We start from the raw sequence: 27,427 nt of genomic DNA on the forward strand, positions 1-27,427 counted from the left end.
CAAGTGCCGCAAGGTCATAGTTTCGAACGAGCGGTTTATCGCAGAAGAGAGAAACGAAGCATGAAAGCGGGCCTGTAGCAACACCAAACATTTCGTCTTTTGGTGCCTGTTAATTAGGCACAAGCCATGTTTCTATGATTAGGGCTCGGCACAAGTTCATTGAAGCGTCCAGAAGGTTGCGCTGCTAGGCTACCGACCATGGAACATGTTATTATTATTATTATTATTATTATTATTATTATTATTATTATTATTATTATTATTATTATTATTATTATTATTATTCAGTTTAATTTTATTTTAATTTATTTCGCTTGTGTATATTTGCTCTTAAAATCTGTGTTACCAATTATATTCCAAACGATTTGTTTGAAATGTTCGCCTTTACCCCTTTTGGTATTTCGTTGGATGTACTTTTCAATCCATCAAGTGTGGCCAATCCTGCTCGCGGGTACGAGCCATGCTTTGAGACAGGCACGGCCCGTCACGTCATCACTTGGTTCCCGGCTCACATGGGCCGGAACGTCTCCCCTGGCTCGATCAACCCGAATGAGCTGGCCCACGACCAGGCGCGAGGTCTCATCAACCGCGCCGGTCCAAGGGGCCCAGCTTCGCAGGGGATCGACCGAACCACGGACCCGCTGCTAACTTTCCACGAGATAACTGCTCACTACCAGCTGGGACGCAGACAGTTTCCGGCTCCTCACCCGAAGCTAGGCAGGCCCGAGGCGTCGGTGCTGAGAATGCTGCAGACGGGCTCCTTTCCGTCTCGCTCAAGGCTGAGCCACTACACTCCGGGTGTGGATCCCCGCTGCCCAGACTGCGGCGAGGAACGATCCACTTTGAACCACATGCTGTGGCAATGTTCTGTGTTGCGCCACTCGCCTTTCAACAGGCAAGAAGATTGGGATGAAGCCGTCAAGAGCGACAAGCTTCAAGTCCAACTTCGGGCTGTCCAAAGGGCCTGCGCCAGGGCTGAAGATCACGGTCTTCCGCCCCCGGCGCGGGTGCGGCCCGCGACTACGACAACGTAGTCCCTTCGGACCAATTAAAGTTTCTTGTCTGTCTGTCTGTCTGAGGCAACAACAACAACATGCAAGCACAACTAGTACATGGACGCACACGAAGAACAAGGCACACAGACACAGCGGTACACCGGAAAGCGTTCACGGTAACGCATACCGACAAGCCCAAATCTCAACACTGATGCAAGCACAACCCCGAAAGCATCGCGAGGTCCCCAAGCCCGCACGCAAAACAGCCAAAGTCACATCAATCGAAAAAAAAGAAAAAAAGAAGAAAACAGTTCAATCTTCGTTGAAAACGCAGCGCGTTAAATACTTCTGGCGCGAATATAAGAAATACGCTTGCGACAGCAACAGCTACGTCAGAGGCCCGCATTCTCTCTCTGGCTTTCTTTTTCTCGAGGTTATGCGTAAAGTTTCGCCGCAATTTTCCACCTTCCTACGGCTATAATGCACGTGCGAAGCCCTGCCGATCGCGTCGCGGTCTCCGCCCAACATTGGCCTCTATGCAGAGATGGAGGGGGAGGAGGAGAAGAGAAGAGGGATCGGGGAGGAGAGGGCGGCACGCGCTAATCACACACTGCGAAGCCGCAAATTACACACATGCGAGGGCATCGCGCGAGAATTAGGAGGCGACACGCCAGGTCCACCCCGCAGACGAAGACGAGGCCCGCGGGCGGCCATCTGTGACGTCACGCCGGTGCAAGCCTACTGCGCAGCTCTACGGGCGCAGCTGCGGTTGTTGCTGTACCGGAGGCAGGTGTGCGAGCGTGAATGTACGTACGAATACAAGCAGCGGTTTGATTAAATACCTCTCACTGCGTGTATTGGTGTGAAATGTCACGCCGTAACTGTAGCCCGGGACTGACGACAGTGCAGCTGTCAGATCTACGCGAACGTGCCTCGCAGAGTCGAACAATATCAGGCTAGACTGATACATTAGCATCCTTGAACTCGGCATTAGTTCTGAGAAGAAATATTTTCTTTGCTATAGCGGAGAAAAATCACAATGTCTGGTCCACAACACCCATGGATAATAAAACAATGTCTGGTCCACAACAGCCATGGATAATAAACTTTGAAAAGAAGCAAAAGAAACTACTAAGTGAAAATAGCATACACTAACTAACTAACTAACTAACTAACTAACTAACTAACTAACTAACTAACTAACTAACTAACTAACTAACTAACTAACTAACTAACTAACTAACTAACTAACTAACTAACTAACTAACTAACTAACTAACTAACTAACTAACTAACTAACTAACTAACTAACTAACTAACTAACTAACTAACTAACTAGAAATGTTTACCAGCAGAGAAAAATCACGTCTGGTCCACAAACAGCGATGGAAACTCGCACACTCGCAAACTAACTCCCTACACTCACTCATCATGCCATCTTTAAGTAAGACTGTTAACGTGTTGGCCCCGGAATTCGGCAACGTCGGAACTTTGACACAGTTGGCAGCCTTCGTATCGCCGACGCTACACCGCGCCGGAAAGGCGTCAGATGTGTCCGCCCTGTCGGTCATCGTTGCCCGAGGGGATCCGGCGTATCATACTCATTATCACGTCGACAGAATCCACCCCGCGTCCCGTCCCATCACGCGTCGTTTCCCAGCCGCCTTGCGGGATAACTTTAGACAGGCAGTGGAACGCGGAAAAGCTCGAGCATCACTCGTAACGTAACGCGTATAGCAAATTCTGCAGTGGGTCCGGGGTCTTTGTTTGTTTGTTTGTTTGTTTGTTTGGTTGTTTGCTTCTTTCTTTCTTTCTTTTTCTTTCTTTCTTCCTTTCTTTGCACGCATGTGCGAAGGGCCATCAGTTTTCATGTTTGCTATACGACAGGTCAGCATAAGCTGACACAGACGTGCGTGTCCTGGATATAGCAACATAAACAAAGTTAACTGATGGGCTGCAAGATAGTTTCATGTGCTCCGATTCTGCGAACTGTGTGGTGGCCACTTTTACAATTGACATAGATGACTGACTACTTGCATTACTTGATATTATATTTCTTGGCCGTACTTCTTTCTTTAACCGGCCCAGTCTATCCCTCGTGCTTGTAAGACAGCCAGGTCTTATTCGGCGGCCTGTTTTTCCGAGGTTCATCACATTCGCACGATAACGAGCAACAATTTCATTGCAAGAAAGCACGAAGTCTTCTCTTGTTTAAGCCCACCGCCATAAAATAGTGCCCGAGTATCCTTTCACAGATTTCAAGTCTCGGGTTTGTCTCCCAGCAGCCCGCGGATGAAGAGGCGTATCGCAACAGGTACGCGCGGGTAGGTGCACTTTCGCGTTAACCGATTCGCCACCGCGACACCCTTAACTACACGAACAGCTCTCTATACAGAATGTAGGGAAGTGTTATTTTAAGAGTGACGTAATTCTTGCATCTGTCCGCATGCGTAATTTTGGTAACGCGTCACATGCGGCGGCTATGCTCAGTTATGTGGTTTCACGCCTCGAAATACTTTCGCAATACCATACATGTTCTCGGAAGAGAGATGGCGATGCATGTGCGACGCCCCCGTGGAAATAGACCGTCTTCGAGATTTCTAACCACACGTACATCGCTTTTTTTTTATGCGTCAAAGGGATTGCGAATGAATGCCTTTGCGGCAATGACGCCTTTCGTGATTCCAAGAAGGAAAAAAAATAACTCATTTATTTTTATTTTTTTGCCGATATGGTAATAAAAGAGCACTCCAGTGACACTCATTTAGCGCTTCCTTTCTAATAGACATGCATCGCTCCAGGAATAGTGTTTGATCTCAACCGCAGCGGCCTGATTTCGACGGAGACGAATAAAAAAAAAAAAAGAACGCTCGTGTACTTAGATTTAGATGCACGTTAAAGAACCTAGGTGGTCAAAATTCGGAGTCCCCACTACGCCATGCCTCAAAATCGTATCGTGGCTTTGGCACGTAAAACCCCTGGAATAATTTTAAATCCTAAACTATTTCTGCCTATACCTTCCCGAGTTTGGCCAGCGCTGCCTCACTGTTGGGCCGGTGGAAAGAGACGTTTAACAGACTTAACAGAACACATCACTTCAACAGAGGTCAGTAATGCGTGACAGAGACATCAGAAGAGACATGAAAGCAAGAGTTCTCAAGAGCTACTAATAGATATGGACGTATAATAAATTAAGGACAGTCCCGGAATCAAATGTCGCTATTTCGCCGGATATATTTCTGGATGCGTAGAGAGGGAGAGATCTAACTGACAGGAAAGACAGGTATACAATGGTTACATGAAAGTACCCGCGAAGTGGCCTATATAACCCTTGTACGTTGACCAAGTGCGCCAGCCTCTATTTCGCGAAACAAAAAAATAACCTCCTGCCTAAAACCTGAACATGTAATGTCTGCTCCCGGACATCTCTGAAGCCCACCGTTCTGTTACTGGAAGGACGAAATATATTAACCGTATTCCCTGATTTATTTAATTTTTTTAGCCACTCAGCGTGTCTCACAGTGTGCGTACGCACTCTTGGACCAATCCCCCAGAAGGGGCATGTACCACTGCGACAGAAGACGCACATAATTCCTAAATGTTGTTGAATATGCATGTCGTACTTTGCCGTGCATACACGTGCCAACACCGTTCTTCCCTCGGCAAGCATCAGACATCGCCTTCGTCCTTGTGGCAATGCTGCGTATGCGTCTCACACTGTGCACCCGCCTCACATGGCGCCTTTATTCTTATTTCGTTCAGGTTGCCACGCGGCACGAGATAAGTGCGGAACTAAATATAAGCATGCAGGCCCGTTTCAATAGAGATCATCTACAACTGGTACAGCGCAACATACAAAAAAAGAAACAAGCCGAGCCGGCCAGATAAAGAACAGCGCTCTGTTCCTTTATCTGGCCGGCTCAGCTTGTTTCTCCCTTTGTATGTTGCGCTGTACCAGCTGTAGAATGCAATACCAACTCGCCAAATCCTCAACCCCAACAGAGATAATGCAATAGTCACTTATGAAACGTGTTGTCCATAATCCATATTTCACAGTCAATTCAGAGTGATCACTGTTCAATTTCCCACATTTAAGTACCCTTTCGCGAATTGGGCTTGTCCTGGTGCTTGTATTTCAGTATAGCTTGCGAGTGATGTAGCGCGTAGAAACAAAGTTTTCATGACAGTAAAGTTTTGTCCTTTGTGCTGGATAAACAAGAATGTTTCGACAGATTACACGTCGCATAGGATGAAAGTAAACAAAACTTTACACGTCACCGTTAGTTGTAAAGCATTTATTTACCAGCGTCACATAGATTCCAGCATGCGCGTTGGATGTGCGTGTATGTATAGATGAGAAGCACAACTTCACAGTTGTCTTCTGTTTATTTGTCCAACAATTCGGTTCGGTGGACTGACCTTTTTCAAGGGCATTTGTATTGTAGCCTTTGAAAAGGTCGGTCCGCCGACAGAAACTCTTGGGCAAATAAACCGAATATAACAGCGAAGCTGTGCTTCTCATCTTTCTAAATACTCTTGGCTCATATCAGCAATAACCATATAACAACCGTCGAACGTTGGCTCTAATCTCCTTTCGCGATTGCGTTCACGTTGAAAACATAAGGAGCTTTCATTGACAGCTCACATACCTCTCCTTATGTGGAGAATTAATTGCATTCAAGTATATTTTATAAGCTTTTCGGCCTGTTCTTCTTTAGGGCACTTAAGAACAACAACGAGTTAAGCAGAGTTAGTGTAATAAGCTTCCGCAATAGTAAAAAGATAATTTTATGAGAAAACTTTGTCTTGGTAGCTCCTATCTAAATACATGGGAAAAAATAAATTGTTTGGCTCGGCATTCACTGTCCTAGTTCTGATGAGGTTTTCTCTATCTAAAAGTAAAATATTAAGTGCAACAACCTTGTAGAAGCAGATTTTTGTTTCTTTGCGCCGTGAATATAAAGAAATACCATTGAAAATCGCAGAAATAAAGAAAAAATAATTACCTGGTTTACAATACCGAAAAGAATACGATATCATAATTCTGTAATCTACGCCTATAACGCGTCTGAAGCGGCCAAAACAGAAGTATTACGCGCGACATTTGTAGTACGGAAGACGAATGACGCCACCGCCTTGAAGTTTCGAGGCCGGTACGTCGTGACGTAGTGAATTTTGTCGATTTCTACTCGTGTGTATTTAATTGCTCATTGGTAAAGAAGGACTCCATTGTATAGTGTACAATCCAAGAACAACCTAGGATATTTCGAAGCATTTTCCTGCACCAAAGTGGCCCAAATATGATAACTTAAGTTGAAAGCCGTGACGTCACACTGACGTACTTGCGCAAAGGTAAGCGCGAAATTTAAAAAGAAAAGGGGGGGGGGAGGGTGAATTTTGGGCCTACACTTTTTCAGTTATTAATCAAACATCTTCCACCAAGGAAATATATTATTGATTGATTCATAGGCTTTTCTCATAGCAATACTAGACGCTATGAGAGACAGGGTACTGGAGCGTTACGGCCACTTAGGGATTCTTATACTCGTAAGTCTAAGAGCATGAGTGCTTTTTTTTGTTTGTTTGGGTTTTCGGTTTGTTCTTTCGCTGCCCATGAAAATGTGGCCGATGGTGACGGGACTCGAACCCACGACCTGTGCAGCAGAACGCCACGGCCACCGAGCCCCCACGAAGGCTCCGCCAAGTGAATGAAAGCGGCGTTTCGAAGGAATGTTTTACCCGTCCGAAAAGTTGTTCATTCTAAACTAATTCCATCTACACTGAAGTGATTTACAGTTGGCGACAAAAGTTTACGGGGTGCAGGATTTGTGATAACGCTCACATCCCGTGAAGCGTGGACACATAGCCTGTAATCGAAAGTTTAAACCTGTGGCATTTTGGGGGCATCCAGATACGGATTCATTGAATTAGCAGCGGAATGAATCAACTATCAGCAATTAACATTTGCCCTGGAAGCTGAGACTACTTTCGCGCGTTCTTTTTTTTTTCCTATTTTCTTTCCTCAATTCTTTTTCGGTAAACTTTATATACATCTTCCTTCCCGCTTTTGGTTGCTGTCTGCAATGAACGGGAACGAGGTCTCGTCAGGCGACATAACGCCTCGATTCTCTGTCAGAAATATTGCGCCGAGAATGCCGAATCGCTGTGAACTTCGCGTAATCTTCTGCCTGAAATGAGTACTCTTACAGGTGGGATCCCGGTGTCCCGGTATAGACTCGTGTGGCCGACTGCACTTCCACAAGCCGGCGGCAAGAGTGGCGGCCTTGCCGGCGTGAACCGCGGCAGGCACCGACGCCGTTGCTCGTGTGCCGCACCGACGCGGCCCGAGATGCGGCGACAGTTGCGAGGAGGAGGAGGACTCGCGTTCCTTTTATTCCGTGCGGGCGCTTTCCTCCTGAGTGGCGGGCGGTGGCGGCGGAGATGCCAAGGCCGTTAGCATCTTCCCTTTCACCGTGGCGGCCTTCCAAGGATACCCCCCCTTTCGGGCCGCTGTGCCCCCCCTTTCACTCCTTCTACCGGGTACGATTGACGGCGTGCGGGCTTGGCGGGGAAAACAAAAACTGGGGATAGCGCCGCTTTCCACGCTCCGCATTCTCATTCGCTTCGCGCGTGCACTATAATGCACTCACTGAGCTGCCGGCTGATTGATTTGCCTAATCATGGTAGTATAAATGTCGGAAACAGTTATGTTGCGGCTGCTTCTACGCAGCGTTAAGGGGTGAGGGGTGATGAGAGAGATATACAACTTTTAATGATACGCTGGAGATGTTAGCCCGGTTATATAACCAAGCGCGTATACAAATTCTGACTTTGAGTTGGTGTAGTTTGCCGGCTTGATCAATAATCTTCCCAGGCTCGTTAATATTTCCTATAAAAAGATGACGGTTTGATTCAGCGAATTGAGCTGGCTGACTCGCCTAGTAACCGGTACAGGCACGAATCTGGATCAATCACATGCGCCATACAAGATGCAGCGTATCTACATTGGGCCAAGTCTGTCGCGTTCGCGTGCTGTAGAAGAGCTCGTGTGGCTTTCCGGGCTGATGCACTGAGACCAGGCTCCCGGGACCTTTGCTTCGGCATTGGCGAAATCGCACGATGAAATGAGAAAATTCGCCGGCGCATGGTGGAGTCTACTTCTCTTGACAAGTGCCACTCGGACAGAGCAATCGCCAGCGGAATTAGCGAGGCTATAGCTCCGCTTGCGTCAAGCAATACTGCTCCTCCTTTACTTACGCAAGAGAATGGAAATGTTACTGAAAGCGCATCCGCTATTCCCGAAGGCATCCGGACTGTGCCCACCTGTTGGGAACACGTACAGCTCTTAGAATTTTCCATACGTCGGTAGCCGTGGACACTGGACTTTCTTTCAGTCTCTTAATTATTTTTCCTGCCTTTCCCCCAGTTCAGGGTAGCCGGCCTGCCTCGGTCCTTGTTTATCTTCCTGTGTTTCATTTGCCCTCTCTCTCTTGGGAACTTCACGTTACTGGGAGAGGCTTTTGTTTTGCAGCCGACATAAAATAGCATGGTAATGATGACCATGATGAAGTCAGTATAAGAGGATCACCTATGAGATTCATTTTCGCTATAGCACATGCTCGGAACGTCACGTCCAGAATTCGGGAAGTTTTGTTAACTGTAGTCCAACATGACGGCCAGCGTTCCCCGGTTAGCTTTACTAACGCCCGAGTATACCGTGACGGCGCACGCGGAAGTCGTAAGTTCACGGACGCTTGGCGCATCTCCTCAATCCATTTCGTTTTCTTCGCCGGCGCGGGAATCGAATCCGTGACCTGCGCCGCGCGCCATCGCGGCAGATGCTCGATCAAGCGTGCGCGAGCCGACAGCTGTACCAGAGTTGCACCCCCCCCCCCCCCCCCTGCGAACGTCCCTGCACGCTTCGGGCGCAAACAAGCCAGTTCGCGACCCACGCGTTCTTTCGACAGTCTCCCAATGTAATCGAGAAGAAAGAACAGATAAAGAAAAGAACGTGAAACGGACGCACACCAGCACGAATCCCCCATGTAAGAGTAGTCCAGCGCGCCACGTCCCCGCCTTCGTCGCACGTTTGTATATTTGCTCCAAAGATGTTGGAGCTGCTTGTATTGGCACCTATACCCTCGTTTTACTATTATTTCTGACCAGCCAATCAGAGGATGCCGAGCGCTCGAGGGGCTCGCCAAGAAAACTCGGTCACGAAGTGTGTCCGCAAGAGCTGCTTCGAAAAAAAAATCCGGCCTGACAACGTTGTCCAGCAGCTTCCCGACATTGGCGCCGCCGCAACTCGGCAAGTGTCAACTACGGTTCGCGTGCAGTTGATACGGCGCGAAAGATAGTACGCTGTTTGCACTGAGGTCGTCGGGCGGCCGGGATTTTTATCGCTCTTCTTCCGGGATAAAACTCAATAATGCGAGGTGTCGGGCATGAGAAAGATATCAATGACGGGCAGCGCGGCGGCAACCCCTGGCAACGTGCGTGGAGAGGTCAGAGGTCTCGGCGCGGAAGTATCGACACCGTCTTTTCAGTTGTGCACCTTCGCAAGTTGGCGCGTTCCACAGCTAGTAGTTTGAAGTATACCGCCTTCGTGTACGCGCGTGGTGGTGCTTGTGATTTGGTTTTTCGACTGTTTGATGGACGAACAATCGTGCAGCAGAAGTCTAAGCATTGTCGTCTTTTTGAAGCGCTCAAAGCTGTAACGGTGTTTATTGAGATATCTTTAGCTATGGACACTTCCCTGTACTTTCTCACTTTGACGCTGATAAGTAAGAGTGGGAGAAAAGGTTACGGATGACAGGCAGTTCCGCTGTGGATGCTGCGGCAGTATCGAGTTGGAGTTAATTTGCCAAGCAGAGGCACAGCGCAGACAACGTCGATACGCACGACACGTTCTCCCCAACAAGAAAGTTTTTGGAGCGTGGAAGTCACGAAAAAGTGACATACCGTCGCAGCTTTGGCGCTCACCCTGTCCTTAATTTGTCCATATGGGTAGATCGTAAAGAATAAGGAGATCCGAGGGGCTTGCTATTTTTGCTATGGAGACAACTACGCGAAATAAAAAAAAAGCCCGAAGACCATCTGTAATGCGGTTTAAATGATGTTCGGCATCCACTTTCATGTCTGTGAATGTATGGCGCTGGCTGACAAGCCCAGGGCTTGACCTATAGACATTTTCATTGGGAAGAGCGAGAGCCTGTTCTATGGACTGTGGCGCGCGAGTTCACAGGCATGAGCGGCAGCTTCTGCAAGGCTTTTGCGCGGGGGTTCACGCGCAGCAAATGCTTCGGAGATACGCTCCACGGCTCAGGATCCGCGTCTAACTCCAGCGACAACGCCGGGATGCCTGCAAGTACGCGTAAATATTCACAGAAATATTTTCAGACTCTCTCCCTTTCTCTCACTCTCTTCTGGGATAAGTATATACGTGCTTACGAACGTAAAACTGAGAGTGTAGGGTCTCCATCTTTTCCGATACACGTTCGTTCGAGCACACGTACACCGGAGTTCTTTTTTTGTGTGTGTGTCTCGTCTCAGTACACGCTGCTGCGGCAAGCGCAGGTATACATTATACGAAACCTATGCGGGACAGCCCTGTGACTCTTTTTTAACCCTCTCCCGCCGCAAGGGGACGTAGGCAGCACATACGCGGGGGTCGTGCCGTCTCCCGCCCATCATGTGCGTCGCCGGCGCTGCAGAGCGGTGCGCGCGCGGCACGCATTGGGCAACGTCGTCCGCGCGTTTCCCCGGAACGAGCCGTGACAGACCGGCTGTCGCTCGCGTGCGATTCTAAAAGACGCGAGGCGGATCTCGGTGGCATCGGGCACATCGACAACCGCGGGAGGCCAGACCCAGCAATCGAGACAAAAACCCGTACACGAAGCGTGCAAGCAGTGATTCCGGGCGCACGTTCGCCTACAGCCATGCACAGTTTTTTTTTGTTCGTTTTGTTCTCTCTCTCTTTACCGTTCTTTTGGACCTCAGCATGCGAGCGGGTTCAGGAGCATCCGGGCAAGGTAGCTGGAACTGGCCAGGCATTTCGGGGAGGAGGAGGTTGTGCGGTGAAATTGGCGGCGCTTCTTTCTGGCTTTAGTCACGCGTAACAGGCCCGTCGCTGTCGCCGCCGTCTGAGAGGTTAAAAACGGGGTCTTCTAGAGTCCGGTAGCTTATTGAGGCGGGCGACTTCCATGACGTCACCTGGAAACGACACCTTCCACGGCTGCAACCCCTCCACCCCCCCCCCCCCCCCTGCCAATCCCGTTTCCCTGCAATTATCCTGGTGCCCACCGCTTCTATAGTTTCCATGAACGCATAAGGTAAAGCTTGCCATACGGCTTGAAAGACAACAGACGGGTCCCGTCATGTTTCGACCATGATTCATCGTTGTTATATTGCTACCCTACGGCTGTTCCGCCTTACATCGCCAAGATGAAATAGTCGATCGGACGTGTAAAGTTTCCTACAGTCGACTCCCTTTAATTCAACCCTTGCTGAACCACTGGATTTTGCCGAATTATCAGAAAGGTCGAATTAACAAGCGGCGGCAAACTGAACCAATTCAAATGATTTTTTATTGCTCAAAGTAGTTAATAATTATGTCTGCTTCTTGCTCTTAAAGCGCGACTCCACCAGCAGGCGGTGAAGAACGCCGATAAAATTAAACGTTACCTTAGCGTAGGAATGAAAGGAAAAGTAGAGTTCTGGAAAGACAAGGAAAGTTAAGTAAAAATAAAGTCAAGCAGCTTCACGCCTAGGCAAGCAGTAACTCTTTCTGGCGAATTTCTTGTGTTATCAAGCCTTAGTAACGAAACGGCTGGGAGCCTCAGGCCATGCCGGCGGGGGTTGCAATAATTGAAGTGCTTTCACGTTGGGACTAATCATTTTTTTTTTATTCAACAGTAATGTATGGTTTCGCGCTAAGACTTTTCAGTGCGTTCGAATTGAGCGGGAAGTCGAATTAACCGTAGTCGCATTGCCGAATGTCGACTGTAATGCAATTAATAGATGTAACTCCGGCACTGCGAAAGTTTAGCTGTCACGAGCATCACGGGTAGCACGCACATTTGTCTAAGCTTTGTGTTTGTGGCTTCAGAGGTTCATGTGTTCGTTATTCCGCTTCATCGTCCTTCCATTATGTTAAATCTGCAAGCAAACATTTGTTATAACAGCAGCAAGACACTCCACGCAGATGCATAATCATTGTAAACTTCTTCCTTTATGACGTAATGTATTGTCGCAAATTATCATTTTACCAAGTCGCAAAGCCGTTTCAAGCCGGAGAGACGAAGCTTAGGCGAATCCATGAACTACACGTCATTCCTAAGCTGGCCGACATGTCGTACCTGCTACTCCCGTATAGACTCTAGCCCCAGAGTATCGTCTGGTAATATTTCCAAGAAACTACATGAGTTGAGCTGGTGGCGTGGCGAAAATCTTTCGAGTCTGGTGGTGACAGTTCAAGGACATTCCGCATGTAGTTTCTGTCAGGGTACCGTACTGGTATTTTGTTGTGAGCACAGCGCCTGTCCGGTCTACTACCTTCGCCTCTTCTTTCGTCCATGTTACGCGCACTACCCGGGCGTTGCCAACTTGCTCACCTTTCAGTCATTCTGCTACCCGTACCAACTGCCTGAGGCTGATGCGTTGTCCCAACGAAACGTTGAAGAGTGAATTCGGGAAACGTGATCATAGAATTTGTAATGGCCCGAAGCTGGTATTCAGATGAAGTCCTGAACATGTTTCCTTTTTGTGGTTCTCGAGCTCTTTTGGTAAGTCAGCGTGAATCCACACGTTAACTCCGCGCCAAAACGCCGCGGTGAGACAAACCCGGACCGAGGTGTCAGTCTATGAGGACCCTGCGACACATCGCTCTCTGCCACCATCGCAAATTTTATTCCAGTCCACCGCGAGACCTTCCCAAGCGACCCATATCTACCCATGTACGACGTCGCCTGACTCGATCCTATGTAACTGAACAAGCAATTTGATCGGGCTATAGCTGGTACAAATTCATGATGGTAGGCAACGCAATGACTTACAGGGACACTACACTTCGTTGCTCACAAGGGAAAAAAATATCTAGCAGCTGTGGATGATAGTATAAGAAGAGCGGCGTGCTTGACAAGGCACGTGATGTCTGTCTTTTATGAATGAATGGACCTTTGCTTGAAGCAGTGAATTGTCAGTCGAGGTGGGAGGGTAATCCCACTTTTTCCGTCTTCATGGCTTCTATGTATGCACTTTCCGCATTAAATTTCAGTTGAAGTTTGCGCTTGTGGTCTTTGGTTCTTTGTTTAGTGTCTGTAAGTCATTGCGCTGGCTACCATCACCGATTCTATGTATGCCCGTCCTTTTTATCACTCCATCTAAACCTCCAACGTCCTCGATTACGTTCCCTTTCTTTTGTTCGCATTCTATGCGCTAGCTTGCAACCCGTTATCTGTAAAGCAGTTAGACAATGGGCTGGTTGGTGTTAGCATCTTGTGGCGGAAACAACCCGAGAAACTAGTACACGCAAACCACGAGCACTGCGATAAAAGCACCCGCTATCTGTATTACGTCAGTACATGTCCCGTGCAACCACTTACTTCATCTAAAAAGTTAATTAAATTATACGGTTTTGCATGCCAAAACCGCGACCTGATTATGAGGCGCGCCTTAGGGGGGGGGGGGGGGGACTCCGGAAACATGCGCCTAACTCTAAGTACACGGGTGTTTTCTCACTTCACCTCCATCAAAATGCGGCCGCCATGGCCGGGATTCGATCCCGCGACCTTGTGCTTAGCAGCCCCACAGAATAGCCATTAAGCAACCACGGTGGGTTTACTTTGCCTTGATCTCAACCAGAATAGAAGCCACCTGCATTTGCTTTCCCATTCCCGTCTTCCCGTCTTTTAAAGCCACGTCTATCACATCGCCCTCGTCTCTGTACAACGCAGCGCGACGTAGAACTGACTCTTTTTACGGGGTCATTTCGTTGCTTACAAACGTACGACTTGGACGGCTTCTGACTTTGCCCACTGACCATTACCGCTAAATTTAGCGGGCAAGAAAAGCAACGGCGAGTAGCAGGAATGAGAACAGAAGCCCGCAGATTTTCACCCCTTTGACACTTTACATAACCACAATTTTACAAGCTGAGTGCGCTGTAAGTTTTTAAAAAAAATTTATGCATTAGTCTTCAGGCGCTATGCCCGTGAAATTAGATTTTCTGTGCACAGAAACAATTTAGAAACGCGCTCCGGTGAGTGAGCGATATAACTTTAATATGAAATAACTTTAATATGTAGTATAGACGGATAAGCCACGTAAGCGAAATTTTGTTGGAGCAGCACATTCAACAACATTCAACAATAACATTCAACAATATTATAGAAAGAGGGAAAAATAATATTGGAAAAGCAGTGACGTTAACCAGAAGATATACACCTAGCTTGCCATCATATACCTGGGGAGGGCTAACGAGCGAATGAGAAATGATAACAAAAATTGGTGTCAATAATTAGGCTCAATGCCACACATTTATTAGCCTATATGATGGGCTTGTGACGCATGAGCCAAGGCCTTTTGTCATTGTTCTCTTCCAAAAGAAACAAGACGCGATCAAACCCCGCGAAATGAAGCACCGTTATACCTGCCGACGCGGAAGGCCTTCCTCGCAACCCGCACGCAAGTGGAATCTCTCGTTTACAAACGAAACACACGGTAGCGCACCGATCATCCGGCAACGAGGAAGACCCAAACGGAGTCAAGGAGGAGATTTGTACGTCAGAGCCTCGATAGGCAGCCGGCAGGCAACGGTTCCCCGAAGAGTCGCGCAATTTGTGGCCGTTCGTATGGGTTCTCAATCAAGTGTGCTGAGCGATGATTTATTTTTCGTTATTATTTGTACGCGTCCTTCACTGGGCCTGATTTCCCACTTTCCAAGCTGTTAGTCATTCATAGGGGCCTCAGTGCTTACATTTCCAAAGGCAGGCGTTGCGTCAGCTTAGGACTTGTATTTGCGTGTCCATTCAGAGGTGAAACGTAGTACGGGGAAGCAAGCGTTTCAAACATTTCCACCAGCTCCCTTCATCAACTCTGCCTACCTGACGAAGACTTCAGCCAACGTCCCTGAAGCTGAACTGCGTTGGTAACAGCTGAAACTCTTGCTCTTAAATAAAGGAGGCTAAAGAAGAGGAGAGAGAAAAAAATAGACATGGTTTCTACCCGGTATAAATGAAATAAAAAAACGTCATCGGAATCACTAACAAGGACGTTCGTTTTTTTTTTTCGTTTGGCACTGTAATTAAGTCGTAGACCTTGCAAAAAATTATCCGTACAATGTTATTCATTTTAGGAGTCGTGTCTTCAGTAAGCATGGCGCACATGATGTCACCTGCTTCTACTGTTGCTGGAGGACGCTGGACACCGGACGCCGCGTAACGGTTCTCACGTACATGTATATCAGACATCACAAACGTGTCAAGAAAAGCGTTAGCGAGTGCAGAGGCGTCGCATCCTGAGAATTTCAGTCAAAAGAGAAGCAAACACACCAACAAAACTGTTTAGAACCTCACAATTTGCACTTTGCGTACCGCCGTATAGTGACATCTCATGCAGGAATGTCCTCTCCCCCATGTGTTGGCAAGGAAACTTCCACTACACCAAGAATGTTACGCGATTTAGACGGCTGCAGTAGCGTTAGGGACTCGTGGAATGGCTTACAGACCGTCAAAGAGTCGCGCTCTTTTGTTTAGCCAAGTGCTCAGGGCTATTAAGCGCCACTGAGTGTCTCTCCTGGGTGTCTACTACGCTGCCAGTAAACACTTGCTACTGAAGTTGCCTTTCGCTTTGGGCCTTTTCTTTTGGCGAGTCTTCTTCGGCGAAAGCGTGGGAGGGTTCCCCCCTCTACTTCCAGCGGAGACATTACCCAAACTGCAGAAAGAGAGAGATAGAAGGAAAATTAAAAGAAAGGAAGAAAAAAGTGCGCTTAAGAAGAGGACGGATGCGACGACGATGTCCCAGACCCTCCTGACACACACGCGCGCTTGGTCGATGCATGCAAACGACGGCGGCCACGAGAAGGATGACACAGGGTGAAGGAGAACAGAAAATAGATAAAATAGCAACTACAGAGAGAGAGAGAGAGAACGTGGGTGAGACGCCTGAATCCGCTCCCCCCCCTTCCCTCCCCTTCCACCACCCCACACAGCACGGCACGAGGCCCGTTCGCATAGCGGCAGACAAGATGACAGGAATAATCGTAGCGTAATAGGCGGCATCAAGCCGAGCCCAGCCTGGCTCGCGCCTCGGGGATTACTGGCCGCGCGCGCGTCGTCGTCTGCTGCTTTCGACGTCCCCGTCGTCTGTTTCTCTTCGACGCTCGTCAGGGGAGGGAGGGAATACGGACAGCACACCAACGGACGTCAGCTCCCGCGGATCTGCTTCTTTCTTGTTTTCGCGTATTTTCTTCGGCCGAGAAGGAAGACGCGACTTTCACTTTCTGCGTACGGCTTTCGCCGCCGAGACGGAGAGGGGAGACGCCTACCAGCCCGCAAGAAAAAGCGAGGCAGGGTCGCTGAGCGCAGCGCCAAGAATACGAGAAAGAAAACGCCGCGGTCTGCGGAATCGAAGTTTTGATGCGACCACGTAGAGACTGTCCCTTTTGTGTGTACGCGCTTTCTCGATGTTCTTCCTGTCTCGCAACTCTATACCTCGACGTCCACCGCACAATTCAGCGGCTCAGTTGACGAAAAGGGTCACTTTCCTTCTACCGTTTTCCTTCACTTTTCCCCCCTCTACATTTTCGTGGACCCGACGGGATGCCAGTCACAGAGCTTATGGCACGGTGTAATTTACAATCAGAAACACTCTCTCAAGCCCGCAGAGCGCGCGAAAACATGCATTCCCGCTGTCTTTTTGATATCTCCCGCTATGCAAGGGTTTCTTTTTTTCTTCTTCGTTTTACCGCCGTTCTTTCGCTCTTTTGCGCTATTCAGGCTTGTGCACTAAGTCGCCTAGTTCCTGTCGCAGTTTTATTGTATTTCCACCAATGACGTACACAGCCGGACGTCAGCTTCCATACTACGCTTAGCGCGCTCATTTTGCAGTCGGTGGCAGTCGGGTATCAACAAGTAGTTTGGAGTACCTGTGGGGCCAGTTGTGACGCTGATATCACGAATGCAAAAGAGTGGGGAGGGTAGGTTTACAAAACACTGCAGGTTGTAAACGCCTGGGGGGGGGGAGGGGAGGGGGCATATCCGAAAGTGTTGCTTGTTTTGTTTTATTCACTGCAGTTTTCGATCATGCGTTGATATAAAGAAAAAAAAAAGAAGACACGCGGCTTCTGCTGTAGCCATCAGATGTATAAAACCGTGTCGGGACAAGGATTCACGCTGGGTTAGAGATGTTTACTCTGCTTGTCAGCGTATATAAGCTCCGGTGACAAGCGTCAGTCGCGTGCGATGCAGGTTAATGCGCGCGAAAGTAAATCCGTAATCCATTCATTCGTTCTCCCGCCTATGTCATGACGTCATCGTTTTCGTCTCGAATATTCAGATTAAGAGAAAATGCTGGAAAATAGGGGGCATAGAATGCGTTTTGAACTGGGAATGATTTCACCGCGTGGACCTTCCGGCTGAGCTAGGTGGAAAAGCGATAGACCAACCGATTCGACAGCTCCCAGAAACCAAGAAGCTGCGGGACGTACGCATCGCCGTATGTGTGCCACATCAACGCTTATCAGGGTCTGGTAGGCTGATGTGACACCTAAACTTCTGATATGGCATCGTACCTGTTCCTTTGCTAATGACTTATACATGTGCAACGCGGCTTCGAGGGGGGTGGGGGGGTGGGAGGTGGATGGAAGCGATTAGAGATTAGGGAATGCTACTGTCGTAGGCGTACACCTAAGTTCCACGAAATAATGTGTCGTTCTGATGTCTAAATCATTTCTTTTTCAGATATCATGTAATGATGGAGCAAGCTAACGCGTAGTGTTAAAGGCTACCAGTACGACTAATAGTTTCCTTCAATAATAGATAACGCTGTTTATTTACTGTTATTATATTTTATCTCCTTGTAATTGCACTGTTTTCTGCACCCATAAATTTTGTTCTAGGGCACTACAATATAGCCACTGATGCGACGTCTGCACAAACAAACAAACAAACAAACAAACAAACTGGAGCGGGATATAAGACTAGCGGAACAATAGCTACAAGTGGGTAAAACGAACTATGACCACTATTTGCTTAGACGCTTCAAGCTTCCACCAATAAAAGTACAATCAATGGCAATGCCAACTAATATTCATGGGTAAAATGCGAACTGGATAGTCTTTTGTATGTTACATAGAACAGGTCTAACAGGTGGTCGAGGTCAAAGACAACATGGTGCATAGTAGACACCGACACCCTGTTGCACGGGCTTACAACAGTAATTTTCCTTAGTCACAATTTGACATACGGGAGTTTATCACTGTAAAAACGTGCATATGTAGACAGTGCAATACAAAAAATCACGAAAATAAGGAATAACTGATAAGAAAGAACATAGGCTTAACTCAAGCGACCCTCTCATTACCAGAGAAAGCGAAACAGATACCCTAAAACATGCTATTGTGACACCGAGAAGTCAAAACAACGAAGAAAGGTAGCCGAATGAAATATGAAATCAAACTGAAATATGCAGGTCATTACGAGATGCGAACAGCTCTCTCATACATAACGTGCGTGTTGCGAGGTCAAAGTTTATCCTCTAAATCCTCGCACTGCCTCGCATAAAAAAGAAAAGGACCTTCGTTTACAGAGAAACACGTTAGTCAACTGTCAAAGAACGGACGCTGTTGGCGTAAATGACTTTCCGGTCGAGATAGACTGCGTTGCATGGTCCAATCTATCTTGGCGCTGTCGACAGCCCTTATATATACGAAGCGAGCCAGCGCAGAAGCGGAACCTCGGCGTGACGCTCTCTTAACATGGGCGGCTGTCCAAGTCGCTGAGAGAAGGGGCACTACGTAATGACCGGACTCTCGTGCGGGTTCGGGCACAAAGGGGGAAACGACGCGTTGGCCAGAACCGAAGAGTGCAGGAGTATCGGTGCAGAAGAGACACAGGCAGTTGTGGCAGTCCGGAACCGCACGCCCGGCCTACTCTCCGTCAATCCTTCTGTAATCCTTTGTGCATTTATACTGTATATATGCGTTCAGTTCTCTTTACAAATAACTCTAGAGCCCACTTCGTAAAATATTTTTTCGCGGGAGGCTGTTTATGCGATAAAAATAGTATTGTTTCTGATATAATCGCAAAATAAAACCATTTCGGTGGCATACCTCTGATAACGAAATTGAAGCTACTTGGTGTCTGAAACAAACTAGGCCAGCGCGAGTTCTGCAGTCGATGAACACGAGCAGGACAGCTCGAGAGAGAGAGAGAGAGAGAGAGAGAGAGAGAAGACTTTAATTAAAGCGGGAAACGTTATGCTAGACAAATGCACAACATGATACTACAGGCCCTTATTCAAAAAAAGAAAGAAGTTTCTAGGCTATAATCATTCGTAAAGAGCAAATTCCAGTCAATCCTGCTGTCGGATATATTATTAGCGAAGGCAGCCGGACAATAGCATGCAGCACTCACGAAAGAAAAGATTTGTGCATCCGGTCCCAAATGACCAGTGTGAAACGTGAATTAAAAATAAGTAGCACTGGAGAAAATGATGAAAGTACAATGGATCGTACTTATCAGTCAACTAATACTGCGATTCAAACGTATATACGCCTGTAGTGGCGTCAATTCAGTTACGGACGTTTCAGGGTGAATATGTCGGTACACTCAGGCATTAAGCAATTTCAGAGTTAAGAAATAATTGTGGTGCTGAGGAGTTTCGATATGAGCAAGCCGACTGCACCTAAGTGCGCCGGGAGCTACAAGAGCGTCGCGCGATTTTTTTATTTTTTTTAAGAAGCAAGAAAGATCACGTGGCAGTAATAATACGCGCAAATATCCTGCAACCCCGTAATCCCGATACCACGCGCAAACTTTCTTCTCATTAAACCCACGTGCCCCGTGAATTCCGCGGCGCTTTCTGGCTTCGTACGTATATACACGCGCGACCCCGCAAGCGTCGCCATGTTGTTTCGCGTGTACAGCTGGGAAGCTCAGACGGGAAGTGATTACGTTAGCGGTGTTTATACGGATGAGGCGGCCGCGGAGGGCGTCCGAGAGTTCCTCAAGGCAGCAGCCACCTCCTCTCTCGCGTGTAAGGTCGGGCACAGCAGGGAGCAGGGGAGTGTATATATATATATATATATATATATATATATATATATATATATATATATATATATATATATATATATATATATATATATATATATATATATATATATATATATATATACTCTACGGTGCGAACAATCACGCTACCTGCGGCGGGCAGCCCGCTAAGCATCTTAGTAAGTGTGCGAGAGAGATTGCGCGAACAATGAAGGAAAAGAAAGACTGCTACGGTGGGGAAGCACGCTGGGCAACGGAATTACTACGCCTGGTATTTTCTATTCTCTCTCGCGCTTGACACCCGTTACTTAGCGATATGGTCTCTGACGATCTCTCGGCTAAACGATTTGCAGGCGAAGAGCAGTTGTCACCTGACAATTGCCGCGTAATCACGACTGACAGGCGCTATTAACTGCGGCAGAGTAAAGATAACCGACAATGACAACAAGCTGTTAACACAGACTAACTAGGTAATAAAACTCATCTTGTGTAACTCGTTCATCAAAGAGGACGACCGTTTTTCAACGTCGTGACCAGACCGTGGTCACATGTATATTGATGCATCGGTTCAACACTCGTATGAGTAAAGAAGGAAGCAGTTGTGCTTGCTCGGTCAAAGTCAGATTTTTTTTAAAATTTCATATTTATTTGGCTGCTGTGATTGTTGCCGGTATGATTTAATCGCTGTCGAAAATTACTACTATCAGTCACTACCCGTGGTTTTTACGCAAATCAGCTGGCCAAAACTGCTTCCGAAGAATACTATACAGAGCCGTTTGTCAAAACCGCCGTCCGCACGGTTCACGTGAAAACGAAAATGTTTGTTTGGCGCAAGAAACGAGAGATATCGCTTCCCCCCAAAAAATTATACAAATATGTGCCAATCAAGTGGCCGGATAAGCACAGTCACTTACGATGTCCAGCTTTACGCATAACGTACTTTATACTCCCCACATTAGAACGAAAGGAGGGATTTCAAAAAGGCGTGCACCTTAACGCGATGCAATGCGCTACAAATTTTAGGGTTGGTGCCACAGCCCATAAGTCCTTAAGTATAGGAGCAACGCGTTTAATTCCCTTCACCCCTTTCTCCAGAGCAGGATAGCCAGCCGTTATTTACACTGGCTAACTTCTGTTTTTTCCTCTCTTTTTTCTCCTCCTTCTCATCTATGTGTTTCCCTTGAGAACGAACATATGACAGAATTCAATGTTCCATAGGCAGAATTGAATTACGCTATCGGAGGTCAAGTTAATCAGTGTGCGCAAAGGTCTACTGGTTTCTCGTCTTAAGACAACTTGGGCAATTATAATTTGTCTGGGAAACGATCACCACAATCATCGTCCAAGAGTTCAACACACTGAATTAGAGGAGAGAAAGTGAAGTTACAACGGAGGTGCCCAGAGGTTAAAAATGAAATTATGGGGTATTACGTGCCAAAACCACTTTCTGATTATGAGGCACGTCGTATTTGGGGACTCCGGAAATTTGGACCACCTGGGAGGGAAGATGATGACCCGCGTTGTCAAGGTCGAACGTATTATTGAGACGAATGAAAGATAAAAGAAAGCAAACAAACAAACAAACAACAAAACAAGAAATTGCAGTGTCCATACCTGGTATCAGGCACACCAAACATGCGTACAAATAAGCAAAGAACGAACCGGAAAATAAACAGCATTATTGCCAACTGTAAAGTTGTGCATGCATACGCCCACCTCTGGGCAGTGACCGCGTTAGTAAGGCGATGTGCTAGCCTCGGTCTGCCCAAACTTGGCCAGAATGCTAACACCGCCATATACCATATATGTCTGAGCTTACGGCACATCGTTTTTTTGTCTTAGGTTCGTTCCTTGTTTCTTAATATCTCATCGATCGAAGGATTATAGACATAAATGCGAGTATCCACCCCTCGTCGCGAAAACCGTGGTTGCCGGGGATTACAGAGTCGTGCCGAGGTTTCGCAACTGCTTCGAGAAGCGACATCGGAGACGGGTTATCTCAATTTCCTCGAACGTCCATTTGTCTCTCCCGTATGGCGGACACGTGACTCGTTCTTTGCAACACGGTAGCAAGTCAAGCGGCACAAATCAACGTCACTGGAATATGTATTCGTGTCAAAAGGAAATTAAAGAGAGAGAGAGAGAAAGTGGAATCAGTAGAAGTATACCCGAGTGTGAGCTTGATCGCTGCGCTTTTGAGAGGCGACGAGGGTTTCTTAGAACGTCTCTACCGGCTAAACGTTTAATAAATTCTGGGAATTTACGCGTCAAAACCACTACCTGATTATGAGGCACGCCCTGGTGGGGGACTCTGGAGTAACTTGGACAATCTGGGGTTATCTAACGTGCACCTAAATCTAAGTACTCAAGCGTTTTTGCATTTGACCTCCCCCCCCCCCCTCCCTTGGAATGCAGCCGCCGCGGCGGGGATCGAATCCTCTACCTTGAGCTCAGCAGAGCAAAGCTGTAGCAAATGGCCTGCAGAGGGGGGAGGGGGGGAGGGCGGGGTTCCCTACCGGCTTTACCGCCACGCACAATGGAATGGAAGGGCCACCCGAGCCCATTCCTTCACTGCTTGTCGCGTGCTTGAGAAACAAGGAAGCTGTTCTTTTATTGATGTGCCCTCAACCGGACACTCGACTGAGTTACTCCTTTGCCTCAGTTGAAGAGGACGCACGGCTTGTCTTGCTTTGTGAGGATAATTCTTGGGCAATTCTCTTTCATTTTCATATTTCCTTTAAAGAGCCAGAGAACAACGTAACAGGTGAATTAACAAAATATAATCAGCTGACGTCGAAGTATTGGGAGAGGAGCGTATAGACTAGATTACAAGAAGGAGCTTATACTGTCGAACGCAAAATTACGAAGAAGGAGAGGACTAGGCTAGGGCAGGTGATGAGAAGGTAACCGGTAGTCTAGGATTCTGTCTGACCCTTTAATAAGGGCAAAAAAACAAAAACATGGTTCAGAATGGCAACATAGTTACATAAGGCCATGAGGTTACGACATTCACAGGTACAAGACTGACCCGTCTATGAAAGTACAGGCGTGATTAAAGAATACGGATAAAAGTTCTTATCCCGCACTTCACCCGGCTCCAAATAACTACATAAATTCAAAGCATTGGTGTAACATTTAGCTCGCGCTTCAAGATTGTGCACTGGGGACAGAACCTCCGGCCCCCTATAACAATTGTGAGCTAATGTATAACTACAGCAGTAAGCTCGAGTCAAAATGAAATAACTTCATCTGAGACACCACACCGTTCAATCTCCATTTAATTACATATGTAGATAACATTCACGTTTAAAGAAATTTCGCTTATAACAGATTTTCAGCATTCCTTCTTTTTTTTTTTGCTTTTTTGAGACGAGCGCTCACTCCCCCGGAGCAGTACCTCCGAAAGTCGCTGTCTAAACGCAGACACAAGTTTCTCCTATCGGTCTTGGGAGCTTTTCCCCACGAATTTCTAATGCTGCATCATCTGTGTCAAGCACGAAGCTTGAGTGGCGTCTTCGATTGTGCGAATATTCAAGTCCTGGACGAATACATCCAACAAGACCATTCGTTCATTTTCCCTACACCATACCAGACAAGGACACATGACCTCGGGCAAATGAAGCACGTAAATCATTCCAGAATAAGGAAATAAAACCGTCTTCGGCAAATCGCCTGCAGTGAATCAATCGGTCGACAAGCGCTCGACGATCCCAGGAAGGAAATAACGGCTACGTATTAGCAGGTGCCAACCAACCTTTGACGATGCTTCGCCGATGATGGCGTTTCGGCTGTGCTGCCTCTCTTCTTGTCAAGTGCCGCGGGACTCTGTCGATCCTCTGCACTCTGATCAAGGAGCTCCTCTTCCGCCGCACTCACACCTCCACTCACGCGCACTCACACACGTCAAAAGCGGGTTGTACAGGCTAAAGTCATGGCCACCTCAAATCGGTGGGGCTTCTTCCTTTTCGATCGCGAGGGTGTGTGTGTGTTTCGGGTGGGCTCCCCTTCCCGCCTGGCTGTTCCGGTGGCACAGCGCGTGTGTGTGTTTTTTCCGCACGACCAAGAAGGCGACGCGGTGCACGTTTTATAAAAAGCCGCCGCGCGCGCGTTCCCTCTCCGCCAGGTGGCTCCCTCCTCGCCCTCGGTTCCGAGCGGGCGACGCCATTGGCGGGCCGGCGCGTACCGGCGCCGCTTCCGATTGGCGAGCGTAACCTGGACCGGTAACTTCCTGAGCGAGCGCGAGTTTGAAAGCGAGCGCGTTGAGACCGCGGCGGCGGCGTCACGCGGTTGACGGTCAATGCCTTCGCTTTTTAAGCGCCCGGCGGCGCGACCCAGACCTTCCCTTCCTTCCCTCTCGCGAGTGACGCGGGGAAGCCGACTTGCGCGACCGGTCCTCGGTGGGCGAAGAGCACGAGAGGGCCGGAACAAAAAGCGGAAGCGGCGAACGTGGCCGGAAGAAAAGAAAGCCGGGAACGAGCGATACGCTAACGAGTCGACTGGTAAACGACGCCATTTTGGGGCACCTTAGAACAGCGGTCGTCGACCGAAATGTGAACGCATGCCTAGCCCCTAAGATAGCCCGTACAGTTAAAAAGGAACGAACATAACCATTCCGTACGCTTCTTTAATCTGTAACTTATGTAACTTAATCTGTAACTTTAATCTGTAGGCTTCTTTAATCTGTAACGAGCCTGAGTATCTCATTTTTTTTAATGACCCAAGCGGTGGCCCCCTCATCAGAACTCGCACCTCTTACATCGTGGAGTCTGGCCTGTATTCCGTGAACCAGGAACAGAGGCCAATGTTTCACTAACGAAGTGTCTACCATCACCACTCGCCATTTCCGTTCGGCAAATAATTGAACATAAGCAGACGCCACCCCGGCTTCGCTCGTCTCCCACTGTCTATCGCCATGCAGTTGGCAATTCTGCTAATGTCCCGATCCAAATATGACTCGTTGACTTTGACCAGGTGGTTAATAATAACACCAAAATTCTATACGGCATCACTCATCGTCAACGCGTAGTTTTGGGACTTAATCCTCATCAATTAAAATGTTGTCATATTTCTATCACATTACTAAAATATTTTCATCGGGACGATTTGTTGTGTCGAATGTAGATGCACTTTGTAGTTTCCTTTGTATGTTTGACATTGTGTTAAATGTTGGACATCCCTATTATGTTTAGTGCGCAAATGTCGTTACTTTGTATTTCTTGTCCTTTGTATTTTTCATGTGATTGTGAAGTTACACTGTTGTCACATTTATGCATGTAATGCACAACCTATTCATTACAGCACTGCTTATCAACCTAGCTTATTGAAACATGCATAATAAATTTGACCAATAGCTTATTTCCATATAGGCTAATATTAAATTTGACCAACAGCTTATTTGCATATAGGCTAACGGTCCAAATACCTTTGCAGATATTCATCCCTGGTTCTTTCCTTCTTTTTTTCACAGTAAACTCTCATTTGATTTGATGTTCCAGGGCAGCCAGCATCTGCTTAATGCTGCTGCAGAATTCCTTTTTTTCTTGTATTTTACGCGAGAACTACCGCAAGGCAAAATGTTCCTTCTGCGGTTAGTATTTTACGTACTTATACTTACCACACTCTTATGCCTACTACAGAATAAAAGCTTCTTCTCCCAGCGATCTTAAATTACTTTTCTATATCGTTAGTCAACTCCACCTAAGCCTGTATACTTCCTAACATCATCTTATCTAATCCTCTTCCCTTATCGACCGCACTTTCTCGCCTATTGGCTCTGAATCTGCTACTATGCATATATTGTTATTTTGTCACATGACCTGCCCAACTCTTCTACCTGTTAACCTCAACGCGGCTATCCGAGCTGGTTGGTTGTTCCTTAGTGAAATGTCGCAACCAACTCTGGGATTCACCCATGAATGACGCGGTACGAGGGTTCAAGAAAATGAAAAAAAAAGAACAGGAATATAAATGGAAACAAAATAATAACCGGAGATTTTGAAATTATGAGATAGTTGAGACAGACATTGAAGGGAAAATAGCTAAATGTTACACTAAGTAAATACAAGAGCAGGGCAAAGGGAAACATTTGCATGTCTTGTCCCCCACAGAAAACTGCAGAGGGCACAACACACGTTCCTGTGGCTAATTGTATAGTTGTGTATCACCAATGACAAGGGTCACATGGAAGAACCAAGCTCATGTCAAGACTTGGAAAGAGTTCTTCCAAAAAGCATGTTCTTTGGAGAGTGAGACATCGACCTGATATTGTGGCAGCGTCGGAAACTCGAGGCATGACGCACTAGTCAGCAGGAACAGCAACAACGCAATACTGTGCGCTGGTCACTTCTTGTTAGCTATGTTTCCTTTAAATGCCGATACAACTTCTTATCGTCATGGTCCTTGCCTCACTACAGACGCGACGATATGATGATGATGATAATAATAATGACCTTGATGTCTTCGGCAGATACCCATTCACGGGGATTGGCCAAGAAGTCGAGCAGAAGTTTGTTCACAATAACGCACCCTGTCGTCTTCTTCTTTCGTACCGTTACGCCTTATCGTTTACCGTTCCCCAAGTTATACTTGCCACTGTTATCACATTTCTCACCATTTTTATCCGTCAAGTTTCAGCAACATGGATATAACATTGATTCTGGACTGATACTATTCATACCTAATACCTTTTCTTTTACTACATCTAGTACTTTCCTGCAGAACATATACGTAGACTTTTAAACGTTCCATTTAAACGTTCCCGTAATGCTGCGGACGGCGACCTAAAACAGCCCTGCCGCGCACTCACAATATAATGTGGAAACCCTTCGATGACCTTTTTCGTTACTATGGGTGTTGTGTTATTCTACGCTTGTTACTTTTGCCTTCATGATTTTTCAGGCTACGTTAGGACATAGCACGTGAGAGGACAAACGATGGCTTTGTTGTCGCCACGCCACGCGAAGTCGGCATTGCCGAACCCTCTGCTGTCGCCCGTTGCGCCTGAGTCACGCCGCCATTTAGAAACGGACAAGCAACGCAGCTGATTTCACTGTGACGTCACCGCGGTTTATTCTCGTGCGCGTTATTAGGCCTCGGAAGTATGTGGCGAGAACCACGGTAAACACTCGAATTCTTTGCATCTATTCTTCACACAATCTCCTG

At 47.3% G+C, this 27,427-nt stretch overlaps 1 protein-coding gene across 1 annotated transcript in view; it reads right to left on the reverse strand.

Annotated features, from left to right (window-relative positions):
- LOC135921893 (collagen alpha-1(III) chain-like) overlaps positions 1-24,124 on the reverse strand; it is an 85,019-nt gene extending 60,895 nt beyond the window's left edge. The window contains exon 1 of the mRNA XM_070524418.1: positions 24,021-24,124. The gene's annotated coding sequence lies outside the window, so the exon portion shown is untranslated. The remainder of the gene's footprint in view (positions 1-24,020) is intronic.
- Positions 24,125-27,427: the final 3,303 nt, after the last annotated feature.

Source organism: Dermacentor albipictus, chromosome 8, assembly GCF_038994185.2.
Source record: "Dermacentor albipictus isolate Rhodes 1998 colony chromosome 8, USDA_Dalb.pri_finalv2, whole genome shotgun sequence".
NCBI classification, from domain to species: Eukaryota; Metazoa; Arthropoda; class Arachnida; order Ixodida; family Ixodidae; genus Dermacentor; species Dermacentor albipictus.